The sequence below is a fragment of the Parus major genome, chromosome 5 (assembly GCF_001522545.3).
Source record: "Parus major isolate Abel chromosome 5, Parus_major1.1, whole genome shotgun sequence".
NCBI lineage: Eukaryota > Metazoa > Chordata > Aves > Passeriformes > Paridae > Parus > Parus major.
The window spans coordinates 21,165,220-21,186,521 of NC_031774.1; the positions used below are offsets into that span (position 1 = coordinate 21,165,220).

At 37.3% G+C, this 21,302-nt stretch overlaps 1 long non-coding RNA gene across 4 annotated transcripts in view; it reads left to right on the top strand.

Annotated features, from left to right (window-relative positions):
- LOC107206267 overlaps positions 1 to 21,302 on the top strand; it is a 76,216-nt gene that overhangs the window by 24,085 nt on the left and 30,829 nt on the right. For all 4 annotated transcript variants that reach the window (XR_004497912.1, XR_001522357.3, XR_001522356.3 and 1 more), the window contains exon 3: positions 17,497 to 17,704. This is a non-coding gene — a long non-coding RNA (uncharacterized LOC107206267). The remainder of the gene's footprint in view (positions 1 to 17,496; positions 17,705 to 21,302) is intronic.

Below are 21,302 nucleotides of genomic sequence, written 5' to 3' on the forward strand. Positions count from 1 at the left end.
AATTTCCTGTTTTTCCCTTACTTTATATTTCATTGTTCTTTCTTCTTTGTCCTGACTCAGGCACATGCACTCTTGTCTCTCTGTTTTCCTTCCATTGTGTCTCCCAGATTTTCACCCACCTCCATGGACACCTGTTCCTGGAAAGGGCCCTCAGCTGATTCCCCTGCTACTCTGCTCCTCCGACCTTGTTTCCTACAATGCACACAAGATGTGTGCTCCTGGTGAGCACAAGAGGTGAAATTTGGGAGTCAGGGCAGAAGGTAGAAGAGTGAGCATGAGCAGCCAGTTTAACAGACATGATCAGTAGCTGGCTTGGCCACTGTTTTTGGGCACTTGGACATTTACAGTGCTCATCACAGATGCAGAGTGCACAGACGTCAGAGCCTGTCAATGTAAGCGTGAGAAATCTTCCCCTCACCTACTGAGTTTGGTTTTAGGGTTCCTCAGCTTAATTGCTCTGTAGGTAAATTAGAGAGGTGCTTGCTGCTGTGCCTGTTACACAGGGCTGATGTGGACTTTGCAGGAAGTTTAGAAATGGATTATCCATCTGCAGTATGTTGCAGATCATGATGGAAGTTACAAGGCATAGAGGGGAGCACATGCTCCCTGCTTCATGACAAGTTGAGGCCAGAAAGGATGGGAAGGAAGAATCCGTTACACAAAAATAGAATTTACTGGCATGTATTACAGATTTTTATATAGAGTTTTGTAATTAACCGTGTGTGTGTATCTTCACATAAATATGTTTACATCACACAATTATAGAAAAAGGCCAACCTAACTGAACCAAATTAAGAAAAACAGGAGCAATAGAAAAACCCCAACTTTACAATACTGATTTCTACTCTCAACTGTTCGAGTCCATATACTGGCAGGCCTCCCACGCCTTCATCTCTAGGCTTTATTAAGAGGTGGAAGGACTCGTGTATAGCATGACTTAAAAAAACAGAGTGCCAAGTCATGCAGCTGAAACATTTGGAAGCTCTGCTCATCAGGCTTGCAGTATAAGAGACATTATGTTGAAGTCTGACCCTCAAAGTAATCTTGAAGAACCTATGGCAATGACTTTTTAAAGTCCCATATTTTTCTTTTAAAAAAAATTTAGAAGTATTTTGTGAAAAGGAAAACAAAAAACCTCCAACTATCTTTTGTGTTTAAATTAAATTAAAACACTTTATAGTTAACATTAAAAACCAAAAGCAACTGATTTTTATTAGTTCATGACAGCAAGGAGGTTATATAGCTAGGACAGGAAGATAAACAATTGATCTTTTAGGTTGTTGAGGATTTTTTTACTGGCCAAACTGAATGAAATGCAACAATAAAGACCCTATAAAAAGGGGAAATCAGGATTTCCCCTTGTTTGTTTTTTTTTTTCTTTAGTTTCTCCAAGTGCTTTCTGGTTTTGCTCTTAAAAAAAAATAGTGTCAGAAACCATGACATTTTTACATAATAATTTTAAATTTACTCTATAGGTTTAACTTATTATAACAATTATACATGGTGCTTTTTTTACTTCTTCTTTAGTTTTTCTTATCCAGTACTTGTGAATAGAGAGTCTTTGTATGTGCATGGATAGATGTGTATGTGCACATGTAGACATATTCTCTAATACAGGTACATGCAAATCCATAGTAGAAGTAATAAAGTGATAAATGTGATCTCTTTCTTGATAGGTATAATTTTTACAAAAAATTGAAGATGGTTTACTGATCCAGAGGTTTTAATGTACACTAAGAAAATTACAGTTCATTTCATAAATATTTACTAACTTTTAAAAGGCCTATTCAGTATTAATTATGCTCAAGTACAGGGCAGACTATTTTATTATATCACAGTCTATGGAGTCAAGGACATTTTAAAAAATAATGTTTATTGACCAGTGACTGCCTGCATTTTTGCCACTTCCATTCAGGTGTTTTTTTTAACACCAATTTTAACAATTTAGTAAAAAAAAATATTTTCTGGCTGTTTGCATTTACCAGCAGTCTGTTGCCATTCAAAGCTTGGTACGTAGCTTGCAAACCCAGCAGCTGTTTCTTGAGAAAAGTAACTACATCCTGATCCAGCAAGGGCTTTCCTCCTCCAAGCAGACTTCTAGCAGGACTTAGCCTGACCACAACAGGGCTCCTCACAGCAGTAAATGCTGCAAAGAGACGCAGATGCTTGCAGGGAAAGGCCTTTTGTTTTGCACTACTGCATCTGAGATTTTTTTTTTCTCTTCCTTTTTACAATGGGTAAAAATACCTGGCTTGTGTTGAAAATCAAGCTCTTGTTGAATTGTGCTTTACTTTTAATTGTCCAGTTACAGAAGGGGGATAAAGGTCTTACACCCCCCCAAAGGAGCCTGGTCTCTGTGAATGTCTATTTTTTGTCAGTTTGAACAATTTCCATAGGATTCAGTCCTGGCATTGTGTGATTGGCTATCTGTTCCCACGCTTGGTAAACCTATTAGCAATAGATATTCTGGCTTTATTAATTCCCTGCTCCATGCTACATCTGCTTCAGGGCAGAGGGACTATTCAAATCCTGAGAGGAATATTTGGGTTTCTAGGTCCTTTCTGGTTAGGTTGTCAAAATAAAAGAATTTGGATATTTTTCTTTATTTTTGATTTTTAATTTTATTTTATTTTTAATACCACTAACAATTATTGCCTGGCAACTGAACAGAGACCTTCCAAACTTGTATCACACAAACTATTTCTACCTTGCTTGTTTCCTTCTCTGATTATCCATAGTCATACTAAGTCTTTTTCAATATAATGGGCTTTAAAAATATATGTATAATACAGCTCACAAATTGACAATGGAGATCCTGCAGTTTAGCACTCAGTAAACAAAATGTTACCAAGTACTGTCATGCCAATAGGTTTAAAGATTCCCAAATGAACATGAGTGCAGAAACCCTTGTAACCTTCTATACCATATCTTTTTGCATAATACCTTCATTTACTTTCCCATATGGTTTGTGAGATTATGGAATCAGTTCTGCTCTTACAGTGAGGCCATTAGTAAAGTTCCTTTAGACTTGTATACAAAAAGTACTTGTTCAAGAGTGATAATTCCTTATTCTGAAATTGACTTCTTTTTTTTGAGGCATATTCATCCCTTTCATTTATTTTTTCAGTTAATATATATTTCTATACAGTAAAAACTCATGGTTTAGATATTTTAATTCTGTCCAAATTTAAGCAGATATTACATGCAAGAAAAACAATCTTGGAAAAAATCAGAAAATTCTGATTTGGTTGAAATGGAAGAAAATATTGTTCTGCATAAAGTAACATTGCATTTCATCTTTATTTTTTCTTTTCAGATTAATTTGGGTGTTCTGATGTATAAAAGTCCACAGTCTGTCTGCTCCCTGCCCCCACATTATCTAACACCCATGTAAGCCACTGGGTACTGGTATATAAGCATGTTCCCCTGTATTTCCATACTCCATAGGTGAAATTTTAGCTAACATTTTCTCAGTTAAATGATGGTCATTGCTTTTCACTCTTATTGACTAAATCAGCCTTTTGGTTCATTTATTTTAGAGGAATTTCTTGTATAAATTTGAACTGGTAGAGTAGAACTCCGTATGTGGAGAACTAGGTATATGTTCATATATGTAGGCATATGCACATTAAAGATACAGGAAAAATACAGCAACTTGAAATAACAAATTGAATCAAATTAATTTGTCCTTAAGTCATTTGTTTTTAAGGCATTTGGTTAGAATCATAGAATTCTAATTTGTTCATGAAACTGCAGTATAGTTCTCCTATATGGTGAAACAGCTATGTTGGAGAAGGATTTCACAAACAGCTGCTTTGAAAATGTGTTTGATCATACCTGTCTATAAAGTGCATACCTAACCCTTACTGAGTTTAACCAAACCTGATCCAAATCCCTCTGAAATTAAGGGCAGTTTTTAACTGACTAGGAATTGTATCAGTCTCTTCAGTAGCCTTGTTTATTTGAGAGTAACAGCTATCAGGATTTGTGTGAGTGTGCGTGTGCACGTGTAGCTGTGTAAATTTTATTCATATATAATCATATAGAAAAAAAAACAACATGTTTTGTGTAGTTTTACTGTGGCTTTGTGCATATATAACGTAGGCACATGTCCATGAGGTAGTCCGTGGAAGGAGTTGTATTGCAGTGGTCTCTTCTTTATGCACAAGTATTTTTTTTTATTTTTATATCTAGGGGATAGCCATCATCTAACCTTCAAGGGGAAAAATGGCAGGTTTTTTGCTGGTTTTTTCCATTTTAATTTGTCCTTGAAGGTCAAAATTATTTTGGTGATCACTTCATGTCACGATTTTTATTTGGAAACAGACTGTAATGTCTCTGGCACAGGGAATGAGAAGTTAAGAACACATATCTAGGAAGTGTCTAACACATCCAAAGAGATTTTTTTTTGCCCCACTCCATAATGGTAAAGCAAATACGGGCCAATACCTGCTAACTACATTTCCCACATTTTTTTAACCAAGTCCACTTGCTTAATTATAGAGCTAAAAATAGTGTTTACTTTCATTGGTGGCTGTCGTATTTGTGTGTAACGTATTACGGTAAATAATTCTTCTTTGATATACAATGATTTTGTATTGGCTTGCCTTTCCTGTTGCCTAGTTTAGGAGCCTAACCTCAGACAAGCAAGTTTGAAATTTTAGGCAATTGTTTTCTAACCTTATAGACGGTCCCCAAACTATACAGCACTTATTTTTTTATCAGCTTTAAGAATAAATGAAGTACTGCTCTCTGGTATCCAAAAGCTAACCACAGTTAGCTCTAATGGAGTTTTGGGAAAAGGTGTCAAGAAGGAAACAAGACATCTTGTTCTCTGTCATTTCTAGCAGCCCCGAGCAGTATGGAATTTGAGTAACAGAAACTTAGTGGAGTGAATAGAAGATTTTGGATCTAAGGACAAGCAATGCAAATTGTGCTAATAGAGCACGATGAAATGTGAACATTTGGTCATCTAAGCATCAGCCTAGGGTGAAACCCATATGTGCAGTCAGTCCCCCACTCTCTTAATCCAGGAGACACGTGAGGTTGTGGCAGCATGTCAGACTGGGTGAGTGGGCAGGAGAGGGGACGTGCACCATCCTCCTGGGGGCTAGCTGCAGCTCTGCCACCAGACACCCTGCTGGTGTGTCCACTCCCCTGCCACAACAGTAGCTCAGCCTGTTAGAGAGTCTGGGTCAAAAGGAAAATGGAATATATTTGCACCTGATCTTTTATCTGAACAATTTTTAACTTTAGAGGGTTTTAGTCTTGTAAACAGGCAGGTGTGTAACAGGTGTGAAGTCCCTTGGAGCTGTGGTGGCCAATACTGGTCAGCTGAGCCAGCAGCCAGCCTCAGTGCCTGCTGTGTCATGGATTGAGCTAATCTGTCCAGTGAGGATGAACAAAAATGAAGCAAACTATATGCTAAAAAGAGAAATTAAACATCAAAAAAGATAGCAAAAGTACTTGGGGGCTCTTTTTGAAATTAAAAGTTTGGGATGCATGATAAATGCAGGCTTGAATTCTTATTTGAAGGAATATTTTAACAGCTTTGTTTTATATATTCTGAAGTTAGACAGTTTTGTAATGGAGACCTTGAAGATGTTTTTTAAGTAGTTGCTTTAGAAGCACCTTTTCCTAGTATAAATAAGCTGTAATGAAAGTTTTACTTTGTATTTGCTTATTCAAGGGTCCAACATGGAAGGAAGAGAATATTTTGTAGGGGGGGTGAAAGATAAGTGTGTCTGTTAGGCATGATACTGTTTTCAAGCCCATGTGTGTCAAGGCCAAATGTAACTCACTTTTTATACAATTACCAGAGCCTTGTTTCCAGTAAATGAAAGGATTTATCTGAGTGGCCAGAGCAGAAACTTGCATTAAAAATTAGCCTTAGGTATTATTCCTTTGCATCCAGGAGTATTATTCCTTTGCATTCTTAAAAAAAAAAATTAAAAAAAATTCCAAATTTATAATGAAGCAGAGAATAAACAAAAAACCCCTAAACCTTTACTCTGTTATTCTTTCTACAGCTAGTCAGGGGGCTATTGATATGTAATGAGCATAATGACTGTTACAGGTAGTCAAATAAAAACAAATTGCATGTTTAAGTAACAGTCAAATCCATATTGCCCTGTCCCATGAATCTGCTGCTATGACATGTAAGCAGGACTGAGCCCATTGGCTTCATATAGACAATTCAGATACAGAAAAGAAGCAGGTTTTGGCTCAGTCATATGTAAACAAAAGTTCCTCTGCACATTTATAACTAAAAATGTAGGTTTAGGGTGATTTTTTTTTTTTTACATGAATGTAACCCCAAACAGGAAGGAAAATAATTTGATTGCAGTAGTAGGAATTTAGGGGAAACTAAATGTTAAACAAGTGCGGATCAAAAAAAAAAATTGTCAGAGCAGCATACTGCCATTTTATCACTCTCATCTGTTAATATATATGTTATGAAGTAAATATGAATATTAAAAATAAATGTTAATCCTCTTTTGTTATTAACTCCACGGTAACAGTCATGTTTTTCTCTTTAATTTTAAAATTAAAAATATAAAAACATTTTGCTCTTGAGAACAAAGGCTGAATTTTTATTCTCCCCTCAATTTAAACTACTAATTGATTAACAATTTATTTGTTTGTCACTTATTGTTGACCATCACAATTATTGTTTTTATCTGTTATTTTTGTTGCTGTTTTTTCTGGACAGTATATGAAATAGGTTTTAATTTCTGTAGGATTCTAATCCTTTATTTCTACATATAGTACTAATATTTTCCTTAGAAATAGCTTGCCTTTCAAATGAGAATTTCCCCTCTGTAACTTTACCTTCATTACCCAAAACACTAAACACTCTGTACAGAAGTTATCTTGTTTTGAGCAGTCAGCATTTGGGTTAGTCTTTCTTGCAAGCTTAGGGGTTCAGGTCTGAGGCTATAAACACTTCTGTACGTATGAGTAAGTCTAATTTTGTGAGTAGTCTAAGCCAGCAGGGCTCCTCAAACAAGTACATGTTTGCAGGCTTGGAACCTGGAGATATTTGGATGGAGGAGATGATAGGGAAGGGCTACAGACACCAAGTTTTATTTTTAATTACACACGCCTGCCAGGATCATCAAGAAGTATGACAGTATATTTCATGAAATGGACTGTTTGGGACACTTAACACAAATGAAGATGTTTGCCTGATTTGATACCACAAGATAAAGTTAACCTAAATACCTGATATCTTAATCAAATCTAACCATTGTCATTGTTGAAACTTTTGGTCCTGATTTAGTTAAATTTTAGGTAACATTCAAACATCTAAAAATCTTCCCATCTTATCATAACTGGTTGACAAATTTGAAAAATCAGGAATCAGTTTCTAAAATTTCTGGGGGTCAAAAGACTTTTTAAAGATGCTATCAAATTAACCGCCTTTTGGGTTTGATATAAAAGTTGTTGGGAGTGCTATGTTTTTTCACTAAGAAATTTTTTGATTAGTTAGGCCTTTTTTCCCCCTTCACCACACCCCTTCCAAACTGCAGCCACAGATTAAAAACTACCTAAGAAAAAGCTACTTGCTTGGTTCTTAATACTGCTCGTACCTAATTTAATGGGATCAATATTAGTTTTAGACGTGAGGGGTATGGTATAAAAGCAGGACAGAGGTACATAAAAATAGTATTTCACAACTTGGAGAATATTTATAATGTAATCAGAAGCCTGTGCAATGAGAGAAAAGGGATCTGAGCATATAGTCAATGGTAAATGAGGAAGCAAGAAAAATCAATGTTTTAGAAGCCATGTTTGCAAATATGACAAATATATCTACCTGGGAAATGGTAATTAAGTTTTTTTAAAAAATACTGCTTTTACAGTAGTGAAATTAAGAAAAGCTATAAGAGTCAAATTCTGCCCTTAGATATACTCATATATTGCCTGATGGCATTGAGAGGGAAGATTTTAGCATCTCACATGTGACTTGGAACCAAACCAAAAAGATTATTTTCAGATGACTCTGGAGTGACTTCCAGATCAGAGGATCCCAAATTGATCTGCCGATGTATAGAGAGATGATTTCATCAGGCATAGAGAGCAGTCTCTCTGGAGTTAAACACAGTATCTATTGAATAGTACATAGCAATGACAAATGGCAATTTTGGCTTTTACAGGGAAGAGGGAATTTACTCACATGTAGAACTTCATAGTACAGAAGACTGTCTGCTAAAATGAGTGACAGAAATACTGGCCATCATTCCCTCTTCAGACTGCTATGTAATGACTTTGCTCCTCTGTCCTGTAAATATGACTAACCCAAATGAATTGCTAGGTTCTGTGATTCAAATAAAGCATTAGTAAGCAGGATGTCCAGGTCCTCCTCCAGGGTCCCCCAGCTTTCCAGTATAAATCTGGACAGCCACCTCTTTTTCAAATGGTATGTATTATTTACATGAAACATATTTCAGCAAAATGAAGGCTTCAGTCAAGTTTTGGGTAGTCTGATCCTAGGTAGCTGGTTACCAGTTTGGGGAGATTGGCATACACACATTTATACTCCTTCATTTCTTTTATGAATGCAGCTTGGTGATACCATCTGAATATCTTGGTTTCTGATAGTTTCTGAAGGGTGGTGTCTGGAATAGTGATTTGGTCCCTCTCCATTTTTTAAAACTCTTGAGAAGAGGAAAGAAGGCAGCCTATTGTGCCAGAATGCTTTGTACAAGGATAAGTGGGAAGGCTCTGGTGGGTCTTCCCAAACCACAAATTAACTGTTATTTATCTGGCAGACACTTAACAATATCAACAAGAGTCAACACTTGTTTTTTTCTCAGAAGTCTTTACAGGACCCAGCTGAGCTGCCTATGATGTTTCTTGGCCCTTTGTCTTAGAAGGCAGTCATCAAATCTTTGATTCTTACTTGTTGTGCAAGACATTTTATTTATGAGGCTATTGACATTCCACTGTCTCTAAAAAAATTCCAAATTGAAAGTTCTTGTCTTTTTGTTGTTAATCAAGATCGGGTTCCTGAAGACCAGCAATGGGGATTTCCTTGTACCTTTCACCAGAAAAATAGGAAAAGGAATGTTGCCTGAATGTCTTATGTACAGTAGCGCCAGACCTGAAAAAGCTGATTTCCTGGCATAGTTTCATGCCTTGCTGTAAATTTTCATGGATGCTCTTCCTGCAGTTGGGCCTTTCCTAGCTGCCTTCTCCTGTGCAGATTCTCCAGTGCCTAATAAGGCATTGGAGTGCAGTCACAGTGCAGCCTTTTTGTCCAGCCTGGAACATTTACAAGTCTTTGTAAATCTTGCTGGCCACTTGTTTCCACAAAACTTTCAGGAACTCAATTACCATTGAGACCTGTATTTAAGTGCCAGGACTGACTACTAACTTCCAGTGTATTCAGCAGTTATTGACCACCCTTACGGTCACTTTCTGTCTGTCTTGTCCATGCACACATACACACACATAGTATGATCACAAGCCTTGTTGCCATAGGAAACCAAGCTAAAAACAAGCAAGGTCAGAAGGCATGAGCTCATTGTTTTTCTTTTCCTGTTCCTTCTTAAAAACTCCTAGCAAAGGCTTTTGTTATTGATTAGATTAGATGTGGGTTTGCATGCTAGGTGATCACACTTGCTGCCTGCTAGTTTTATACTGCATGACATGGTGGTGTCCATCATGGAGTTTGTCCGGCTTCCATCTTTGTCAGGCCTTACCTCACTCTCTAGTCAGTCTCTAAAAGATCTGGCAGTCATACTTGCTGCTTTGGCTTGCAGTTTCCTTCCTGGTCCCTTGCTTGTTGTTGAGAACGTCTCCCATAATCACTTTGATCTCACTGCAGGGTTTTGCCCACCTTGAAAAAAGTAGTGGTATCACAGGAACAAAGGACATTCCAGAAAGAGAGACCCAAAGCAGGGTCTTCAGTGGTTAAATATTACAGAAATTGTTAGTCTGGTTAGAACTAACTCAACCGGTGTCATCTTCGCTTTAGAATAAATATTTATAGTGCGTTATGACTAAACCTGTATAATACAGAGGTATTTCCCTGGGTAGGAGATCTGATGTATACCATATCTCTCCATAAGGGGAAATGAAAGCTGTACTTTTGCTAACTGTTCATGGATAACTCTTCTTTCTTTGTCCCCCCTAGTAGAGAAGCAATGTGTCACTTTTTTGACCGACATGGTTACTTGTAGAGACTTATTTGTGTTTTCAACATGAATTGCTTCATTCTCTCCCATCTTCTTCTATCAAATACACTTGCAAAGTACAAGGAACAGGAACCCATCTGGATATATATGTATAAAAGAGCTTAGTTAATAATAAAGCACAGTATGTATTTCTTTATCTTATACAAATATTCAAATATGGTGACTACAAATGGGCACAGTTATTTGTACATGTTTTATCATGAATAAATCAGATATATTTGCCATATACTGTTTTAGATATTCAGAACCTGGACATTTACTTGGTTATGGTGGCCTGTCCCCATGGCCAGGGGAGGCTTGTTCCTTGCTTATGATTTTCTGTGCTTTTACATGTACTTGCTCTTACAGAGGTTCTGTTCTTGGGTAAAATTAGAGAAATTTCAGCCTTGGAAAATATTACCTCTTGTCCTGTCAGGATGCTTTTTTGCTCCAGTGGATAGAAATTATATCTTAAATGTATATATTGTTTAGTAATGACTCCTTTGCAGTGACGATCAGTAAATCCCAGAGGTACATAGCTCACCCTGATCCTATCTGCATTTCTACATCTTTCCCTGTCTTTGTCAGTGCTGCAGAAACAGAGTACCCAAAGTCACTCAGCAATGGCTTCTAGCCACCTCAGTTTTGTTAGGCCTTCTAGGGACAAAAGCTTTTCTCAGCATCAAGTGTTTATGGAGAAGGGTCTGGAAGAAGCCTGCAAGAGTAATGGTGGCAAACTGTAAAATTTGGAGCACTTCTGGCCATCAATGAGGGCATGGAAAACACATTTTCTGAAATTCTCTTTGACCACCCCATCCCCAGCTTCCCTAGAACTGTATTGCTGTCTTTACTAGTTGTACACACAGGGCTTTGGCTGTTCATGGTGCCAAGGCATGAAACATTTGCAGTCTGGGAGCTGTGCTGATATTATCAGGTCAGCAGAGAAAGGGACTACTACAGTTATTTTCAAAAGCCATGTAGGAGATTAAAGTTGCCACAGAGAGTACACCTATCACCCTGTATTCTTTCAAATACTGGCATATGGCTTTAAAAACCTTAAAGAAAAGGAAACTGGCAACTCATTGAGACACCTCACCTCAGACCTGGCACCATGTATCTTGAAGGCTCACATCACTGGCTGAATCCATGGTAGTAAATATGCATCCTGGACCATTCTCTGGCACTGAGGTCAACTGGAAGAAAACATCCAGTATCCATACTACTAAACTGTCATGATCTCCCAAGACAGGACAGCCATACACAAAATATTTCTTGAAAACAGTCTCTGGGTCATGGTAGCTTTCAGTCCTCACCCAGGAGGTGTTTGGGAGAGTGCTGTTTGGTCCTGGCCTTAGCCATGCCAGTGTTCTTCGAGAAACTGGAGAAGAGGTGCCAACAGTAGTGTCCCTGGCACCATTTAATGTTTCAGAGAAGGTGTAGCCAGCAGACTTGCAGGTGAATTGTGGGTGCCTTGGCCACAGCAACAAGATGAAAGGGTTGATCTTTTTCACAAGGGCTGCAGTTCCTTCTGTTTGTCAATCCCTTTGTCTTCTTACTCAAACCTGAGATTTTATTTTGATGAATGCTGGAATGGCTTACTATTTTCAGCTGTTTAATAGTTTGCTGTTGTGATTGTATTTGATTGTGTTTGAATTTGTATTTCCCCAAGGATAGGGAAAGGGATTCTGTAAATATTATTTGTTTTAATTAATAAATGTCAGCTTCTTTTGTAATGTGGTTGGGCAGCAAGGATGTGCACAGGGATAGTGACCAGTAAGGCCAGAAAGGCAATGTTGTTTTTATTCCTGCGCCACATTCACCATAGTCCCTTCGCCACTGTTGCCAGAAACTCTAATGCCACCAGGAAGGACATTATCTATTATAAAACCCTTGCTAAAGCCCCAAGGTATTGAAGGCAGGCAATAAATTTCTTAATATCTTCTCAGGTATTTTTTTATGACTTGCAGTTTGTTGCCACAATCCACAGACTCTGTAAAGCAGGTCCTACTCAAAGGATGCACTTGGTCAAAAGGTTTTGATTTGGGCATTCAGATTATTTTGATTCTTTGTAGGCTTCTCAGGAGATCACCAGAATTATTTTGTGCCAGTATAATCTTTCAAAGTACATCTTCATTCTGAAGTATCCTCTATAGCCTGATGCGAGCTCTGGTTGAATTTGGCCAGGCACGTTAACCAGGCTTCTGCTAACTGAGTCAGACCATTTGTTGGCTGGCACACTGTTAGCCCAGGAGAAGAGGTGTCTTTCTGGTGATTATTTTGTTAACTGGGAAGACTTAAAATTTCTTATTAATAATACTTCACAAATCTACAGGTCAAAATCTGAAATAAACTACAATATTTTTATTAAATGCTAATATATCCTGGGCAAATCAGTGATGATACAGGACCATGAAGATTCATTGTAGTCTATTAAGGTTGTCTACATTCACAAATGAGTGTATCTATTCCTAGAACTATCTTGGATAAGAAAACAAAATATCTTGGGTATTTTTGCTATTCTGAGGTTTTCAGTTAGACTGTTAGTTGAGTGAAATATTCTGTGGAACAAATGCTGTTTCCTTAACTCATGGGAGCTAGTCTGTTTATTTCAACGAGTTAGCAAAGTGAACTGGATTTTGTTGTTTGGAAACTATTCAGAAAGCTGTGCTATATTTTTATGGAGGATCTTCCAATAGTGTGGATGTCACTATATAATTAAATCAATAGGAAACCGGTGGGGAAATTAGAAGGTATGGCATTGAGTTTGCAATGTTTTAAGATTAACAAACACACCCTTGAAGGGGGGCATGCAAAAGGCAGATGGACCCAAATTCTGATACACTTCAAATGGTATTAAGTAATGTTCATGGTTATTTCTTGTGCTGTATATTTAGGGCTTCTGTGAATATACAGCACTGGAATTATTATGTTCTAAACTAAGAATTTTAGAGTGGTTTTAACAAATGTTCTATTCATCTGTAAAATCTGGAAATGTATTCTGTCAATGGAGGTTAGTACATAAAGACTGATGACTGTTGAAAAAAAAATGTGAACTTTTGTTTGAATATAACTATTTGTTTTGATGGTAATTGAGGCAATTCCTTCACTTTCCACAAACATTCATTAGATGATATTCTGTAGAAAAACTGTCACATGCAATGATGCATTTCTGCATCCATATGAATGCCTGAACTAGAAGTCTGCGTGCAGCTTTTAGGGAAGCCTTTGATGGGTTGTAAGTTTACCAGCCAAGGGTAAAAAAAAGATGTCAGGTGATTGGGGTGACCAATAACCCCCTATAAATACTAATCTATGAGTAGTTGATTCCTAAAATACACAAAACCGTCATTTTAGTGAGTAGCTCGTGAGCAATCTCATGGGCAGAAGTATGTTGGCAATTACTCATTCAATAATTTGTGAAAAATATATTTGCTCATTGACATTTTGGAAAAAAAGAAGATAAATCTCTTAAATGCATTGCAGGGAAATATTTTGCCAGCTAGCGACCGAAAGCACACAACTCCATTTACAAATATTTAGCCACTTTCTGATTGATATTTCTGAACTTCTGGTATTTTTTACTGGAAGAGGTCTGTCTAGATTCAGACAGAACTGTTTGCCCCAGTTCCCCAACCAGGAGAAATGTAACCCCAGAGTTGTGATACAATTTGAACAAAATCCAAAATCTACATGAGCGGCTTGTTCCTGATCTGAATTTTGCAGCTGGATAGCTTTTTTTAAACAAAATTTCAATTTTTTATATTTGGATATGTTAAAAAAAATGGATTGCAATTTAACTTTGAACCAAAATTCACTTCTTAAGGCTGTTATGCATGAGCATTTGGGATACCAGTACACATTTGAAAATGCAGCTATTGGCAGTCATTAGTTTAAACTCCTCTGCAGACCACAGGTAGATCCAGAACAGCTTATAGCTCATAATTTATGATCTGCTGCACTTACAAGATTTATGAGGGCCCATTCCTGCATCATTCCCTTCTCATTGGCCCTGAGAATCAGTTCTCCCATGCTGCTCCTCTGTGACATGCCTTAGAGGTCCAAAGGAGATTTGTTTCCTGCATTTCCTTCTTTGCTGAAACTCCCAAGAAGAAAGGTCATTTTTAAGGGTGTATTTTTGTGATGCGGACATGGGAAATGATTGTTCAAATCTACTGACAGATTTATTTCATGCAGGATACATGAACAGTGCTTGTAACTGGTGGTCCATATGTGCATGGACTGATTTCAGATTGGTTGCTTAGCTGGCATAGCTACTTCAAATTACAAGATTATTTTTGCAATTTCAGCCTCATTTCAGTAGTGGCTGGACAACAGACCCCATCACATATAGACACAGAGCTCTTAATGTATTCCTTTTCTGGCTTGAGGAGGTTGAAGGGGAGTAATATAATTTCCTGACACAATTGTTTATTTTTTACAGTTTTCTAATCAAGACTAAGTTCCTAAAGCACTATATTACTAAAATGGTTGCATACTTTTCTAAAATTTCTTCTGGTTTTCAAGTATACAATGACTACCATAGCATAGTCAAAACAGTACCCTCCATTATAATTTGGTGGTTTAAGATTTCCTTTAGAAATAAAACAACTGAAGTAGAGATATTTAATTGAACTTCTTCCTGAAATATACAATGTTTTTGTTTATATTTTTGGTTTTCAGCTTTCCTCTGAATGATTTGCTATCCAAAGCAAAATCAGGGCTTTTCTAGTACACAGTAATTAAAAAAATGAGCACTAACAAGTACTAGAAAATGAGTTTTGTTCATTGTAGACTGGTGACCTGTACTGCAATGCAGAAAGCAGATGATGACCTGAAAGTCAGAGAGACTGAAAAGAGTGACAAAACTTATTACAAAACGATTACTAAAATTGTTAAGAAATTTGTGCTTTGAGGCAGTCATGTGTCTTTAAGCCTGTCACGATGCAATTCAGCTTCTTCTTTTTTAAAGTGTTCAGTGATGAGACTGAATAAAACATTCCCAGGAACTCTGGTAACATCAGTGCTGCTGGCCTGAAATATTTCACTTTTTGTCATAGCCCTTCTCCTGACATGGCATGTGTTAGTACAGCTTGCCCTGTTATCAAATGTCCCCCTTCTTCTGCCCCATTCTCCTTTCAGCCAATGGGAATCACAGTTTAGATTTTCTGAGAACAGGGGCTGGCCCCCTTTTTTGGGATTTCTTTTTTCAAGAAACAATAACTTTGCACAGTGCCTGATTGGTTTGGGGGGGTTGTTTATGGTAACTTCTTGAGTTCCACAGAGTTTTTGTGTTTTCTTTTATTGTTGCTAATTTAAATGTATTTTTAAAGGGGGGCTTAAATTACCTAGACAGGAAGATATTGATGCAAATTTCCTTACTGCTAAGTTAACAGGATTGAAATTAGGAGCATGTACATATTTTCAAGAAGCATCAAAAATATATAAATACGATTTAGGGACCTTAGAAAGACTTCAGTTTTAACAGAAATGTAATTGCTTAGCTCATCTGTTTTTTAAATGCCGTGGCCAAGACTGAAAAACTCTTTGCACCTTCAGTGATTCCTCAAGATTGTGTTGAACTCTTCCTGAGAACAACATCCTGGATAGCCGTCTCCCTGTTTTTTTCAGGGTATTTTGAAGACTCCCCAGACGAAGCACTATGACAATTATGCTTTACAATCCATTCCACCATATGTCTTCTTTATAATTTTACCTGGAAATTTTGTGAGTTCCAACAGCAAAACTTGAACTATGAAAGTGTTGTAACATGTACTACCACACATATGTACATGCAATTATTTTGCAGCTCAAGAACACTAAAGTCTCTTTCTGAGATTAGCACTCTTTAGCCAATGAAATACTACAAAAATATAACCCTTCTATTATTTATTTCTCCTTTTGTGTATAGCTGCCAGTGCACATTCAACCCAAAGGATCTCACGGTGCTTTGCAAATGACTTATGTACAGGAATTCCTTCTACACTGAAATGCCCAGGCTTAGAGGGTAGGCTGCAGCCAAGAAAATAATTAGCTTATAGCACACTGCATAATGTGTGTGAACTGCATGTGTGTAAGGATAATTCTGGCAAAGGGCATATCAGACAGTACATCTCACCAGTGCATCCTGCTGGAAAAGTCTAATATTGAAAAGCTCTATTAAAATTTTAAAAACTATCAACAATCTTCTTCATTGGCAGTCAATTATGATCCACTAATATTTTCTTTTTATTTACACATGTACATGATTTTAAAACCCATACATACAATTAAAATGTTGATTTATCATTGACATCCCTAAAGTTCTCTTTTTACAAGTATTTTCCTTTAAGCGCCAGGTTTTAATAACTGATGAAAAAGGGAGTTAGAATCAACTTGGCTTATACATCTGAGAGGAAAATATACATCTGTATTGACTAAGATAGGACAGTATACATTTATATTGACTATCGACAGACAGCTCTGAGTACCAGCCCATACACAGACTTGTATAAACTGTGAGCTAGACAGTGAATTGTGTCTGGGCATTTATCTTATTTAAATACTACAGCACCTGCTTCCTGTTTCTTGTTACTTATGTAGTGCTGCTAGCTTGGAGATCCCCAAACATTTTACCAAGGCTAATTGAGGAATAATCTCATTTAAATGGGAAAAAAAAAAAAAAAAAAGAAAGAAGAAAGTAATAAAAAAGATCCAACAAAACCCTAAAACTTTTCCCCTGTTTAAAAAATGGGAAACTACCAAAGAGTTCTATGATATGGCTTTGTCAAGAACACACAGTGAGCCCTGAGTTAATACTTATTGTCAAAACTGAGTGCCATAACTGCACCTGTCAAGCTCTTTCTCTGACTGGGTTTATCCATCAGTTTGCTTTTGGAGTAGAAGCAGTCAGTTATTGTGGAACTGTACAATCCTACCACAGTGAGACTGTTTTTCCAAGAGCATCCACAACAGCTGCAGTGTTGGCTAGAAATTATAAGAAGGACAACAATTCTTAGAGCCTCCCCAGTAGTACCAGTGTTCTATAACAAAGTCTTTTCATAGGAGACCTTCAATAAGTGCTCCAGTGTCTTGCAGAGAAAAATATGTTGATGTGACCTCTATACTTGCGTGAGAAGGGGCATTGTTTACCTCAATCTTTACCATAAGTCTTGCTTTCTAAAGAATTTAACTTAGCTCCTCTAACTTGTTTTCCTTGCTTTGTCCTCTCCTTTCATTCTCCTCATCTCTGCACTGACTCCCAGGATGCCTCTATTCCCAAAATTATTATACCAACTCTCAGTTAATGTTGCTATTCAGGTACTGTCTTTTTCTGCAGATTCCTCAGGACAGATATCTTCTGCAAGTCCTTTCAGAGGAGATCTACCAGTGAGATGTCCACAATAGCAGATTGAAAAGGATGATAAAATAAAATGGCAAGGACTATGTGGAACCAAACAGCAACTACTGGCTGTCTTCTTGTAGAAAACCCTTGCACTGCTCAAGCATCTCTACTCTATTCCTCCCTTTTCTTCATGCCCCCTAAGGTATGTTTGGGAATAGTCTAATTTAGCATATTAACTTCTCAGGAACCAGTGTTTTAAAACATTTTTACCTGTATTGAGATATATGCATGTATGGCATTGTATCAATAACAAGAGAAAAAGCATCAGCACAGTTCCTTTAGCTCAAATGTATGCGTGCTAACCAAAGGATTCATTATTTCTGCTCTTCCATGCTTAGATTTCCAAATCAGATCTTTCATGACAAGGCTGTAGATGGAAAGCCATACTTTGAAATAAAACTTTAAGAAGTAAAGCGGGGATAAATGATCTCTATAAATGTAATCCAAGTGGTTATTATTTAATAGCTGATATTTTTGCTTCTCCCTTCCCACTTACTGCTGAACACCAGCAGCTTCTAAAGGGAAAGAGCCTGACAGGGGAAAATAGCTGATTTTTTTTCTGGAAAATAGGGATTTCTTTCTGGAATGTCTGTAAGTGCTGGTATGTACACACTAAAGTGTGCATGCATTAACTGGAATCAGCAGCTTTGAAACATTTTATGTACATGGTCTCTCTATGAAAAAAAAAAAAAAAAAAAAGAAAGAAAGAAAAGAAAGATGGTTCAAGCTCAAATAAATTTCCAGGCTGATTTGGTCAGACAAACAGTAATGTGGGAATATGTAGCCAGGATGCAAATGCCTACATAATGGATATGCTCTCTGAGTGTAACTGAGTGTGCTTTCTCCATGTGTGTCCACATGTCAATGAAGTGTTTTGTATTTATTTTTCTGTCTGTGTCTGGACATGCTTCCAATCCAGTTCATCCAAGGCAGTGTAAGTCATAACAATACTTATTTGGCTGTGTTTGTCAATGCAGATATTTGAGTTCATTTGAGTTCTTCATGTCCTAGTCAGGACCTGTGCTTGTCCATAATACATGTATGTGTGCATTCATGAAGATGTGGTTAACTTGCTTTGGTCTGATCTGGAGAGGTGAATAACTCTGTGCAGAAGAGTGTATAAAAGGGAAGTTTATTTTCACTAGTTTGCAGACATTTAGTACATTCTTAGTGTACAGAATGCCAACTACTGTCTACTTGTGACATCAGGGTTAGTAATGATCGACAACATTAAAGATATTTTAATTTATTAAGATAATTATGTCCATATTCTTGCACAAAACTTATTCTATCTTCTCTCATTCACACACACACATACACACACAAAATTACACGAAGTTACAACACTGTGAGAGAGCTGGCCTTTGCTTCTTAGGGGAATGCAGAATACAGCCAAGACTGGTTTTAGGAGGTTTTTTTTTGTTTGCTTTTGCCTAATGCTTAGAAATACAAACCTTTAGATTTCTATGCCAAGTTTGGAAATTGCATCCCTACTAAATGTTTTACAGGCACTTTGAGCTGTCTGGTAAGCTAAAGTGAGAGATTATATTCATCAGTTGTTCTGTCTACTTAATTTGTTAAGTGAAGTAACCTTCCCGAAGTGGAAGCATTTCACAGTTTTCCAAAGAACCAGGAAATCTTTTTTTTTTTTTTTTAAATGGCAACAGAAATAAAAGTATATCAGTCTCCAGCACTTCAAATAAAAATAAAGACTTGATTTTTCATTGCTTCGTTTAATAATTTAGGCCCATGCAAAGTGAGTGCAAAAGAGGTATTGATGATCTATTTTGCACTATTTTCTCACCTGAGTCTTGAAATGTGATTCCCTAATATGATACAGACTACCAGCATGGTGAAACAGGTGCTTATACAGAGCTGAGTATACAAAGGGCAAGACAGCAGAAAATTAGGGCATAGGGGCCTATCCCAATTCCCCCAAAGGAAATGGGAACTGGATTAAGCCTAAACCTCTAATTACATACGGGTAATAGTCTATCAGAACTCCCACAGCAAAAGGGAGTTGGATCAAGCCCAAGACTCTAATTGCATTTTTTCCTTGCCATTTTTGTTCATATATTTTGTTTACTCTGGCTCATCATTACATTATTTTGTAATTATTATGATAGGATTAGTGGCCATTAAATATCTGATTTCTGAATGGTATGGCTTGTTCCTTGTCAGTGATGTCCCTGATCTATGTCAGAAAGGTTTGCATATTCTGGTTGGTATAGCAAGAGATAGATACATTTATTTAATTGACTGAAATGGATCAAGGCTTATACATTTCCTACCAGCACCTCAAAGAGCCATACTACTTTCCTTTGTGTGGAAAACAGTACAGTGCTAGGCCACACCAGTGCTATTTTCCTCCCATTTTTTATCCTGGTATTTGTACCAATGCCTTTGAATTTCTGTAGTGAGGCCTGGATATATCTAAGGAATTTTATAAGAAAAAAGCATTACTGACTATGTTATAGATAGCTATTACTTGGAGAAAGTTACAGCGCTATCTGCCATTTTGGAGCACCCCAATACATTTATTCAGTTTGTTCAATACCAGATTTTCTCCTGCTCTTCTAATATTAACTTTGCAGTGGTATCAACATGTCATCTGTAGTGCAGATGTTTGGAGATTTGTCCCTTCTTTGAATCCCATCCCCAAACATCCCAGCTCTAGAGTCTGACATCCCAGTCAGAAGAGAGTTCTGGCACATTCCAGGCAACAAGGAGTGTGCCCATACTTCCAGTGGTACCCTGACTGCGGCATACTGGCAATATCACAAAGACAGGGCTATACAGAGGCCCCGACACATGATGGGAATTCTCACTGACGACAGTAGAAACTGCATGCGTCAGTCTAGGCAGGACTCCAGGTAGATGATGTCAGCATGGCTTGGAACACATCAAAGTAGGAAATACATGCTGGAGCAAGGGGCATTTCTGCAGTCATTCCTCACAACATAATTTTACTTAGTCGCCCATTAATAATGTCCTGAGACAGAAGGGTACAGCTTTATTTTGGAGATTTTATTGATTTTGCCTAATTTGTACTTTCAGTTTGTGACCTTTATATGTAAACTCAAAATTAGGGGAGGGTTTTAGTCAAGACAGGCATAGGCTTCTGGAAAAGTTTTCTCACAGCTGTGGTGGAAACAGGCAAGCAAATTAGCTATGGATTTTGATTAATTAATGAAAGAGTTTAGATAGGAAGGTTGTCCAACACAGGAAGGTTTTACTCATCAACATAGGAGATTTCATTCATTGTATCTATCTGGGGAGCTGGAAAAGAGATAATTATCAATACTCATTGGAAGGATATGGTGAATCATTGATATAGCTATTCTTTGCTTTCTGAGACAGAAAGACTGACCAATTTGGAGGCGTTTTGTTCCCAATTAATATACTTTTGGCTACAGCAGAGGTACAGAAACTTTGAACCAAATAGTAGAAGACGTGTCTGTCAATTAAACTATCCAGGAGATGTATTGGTAAGTGACCTTCGGTTACAGAAATATAAAGACTAAGTAACCTCAGTCACTTCACTGGAATCATTCAAGACTTAAACTGACAGAAAAGAGGAAGGAACGTCTTTATCTCTGAAACTCTCTTATCGCTTTTAGAATAACGCAGCCTTAACGTGTATCTCCTAACTGCAGTAGGAAATATGTTTTTCTTTCAGACTGAGCAGTATTTTGGTGTTTAGCTCACTTGACATAGTGTCTGTCAAAGAGGGCCATTTT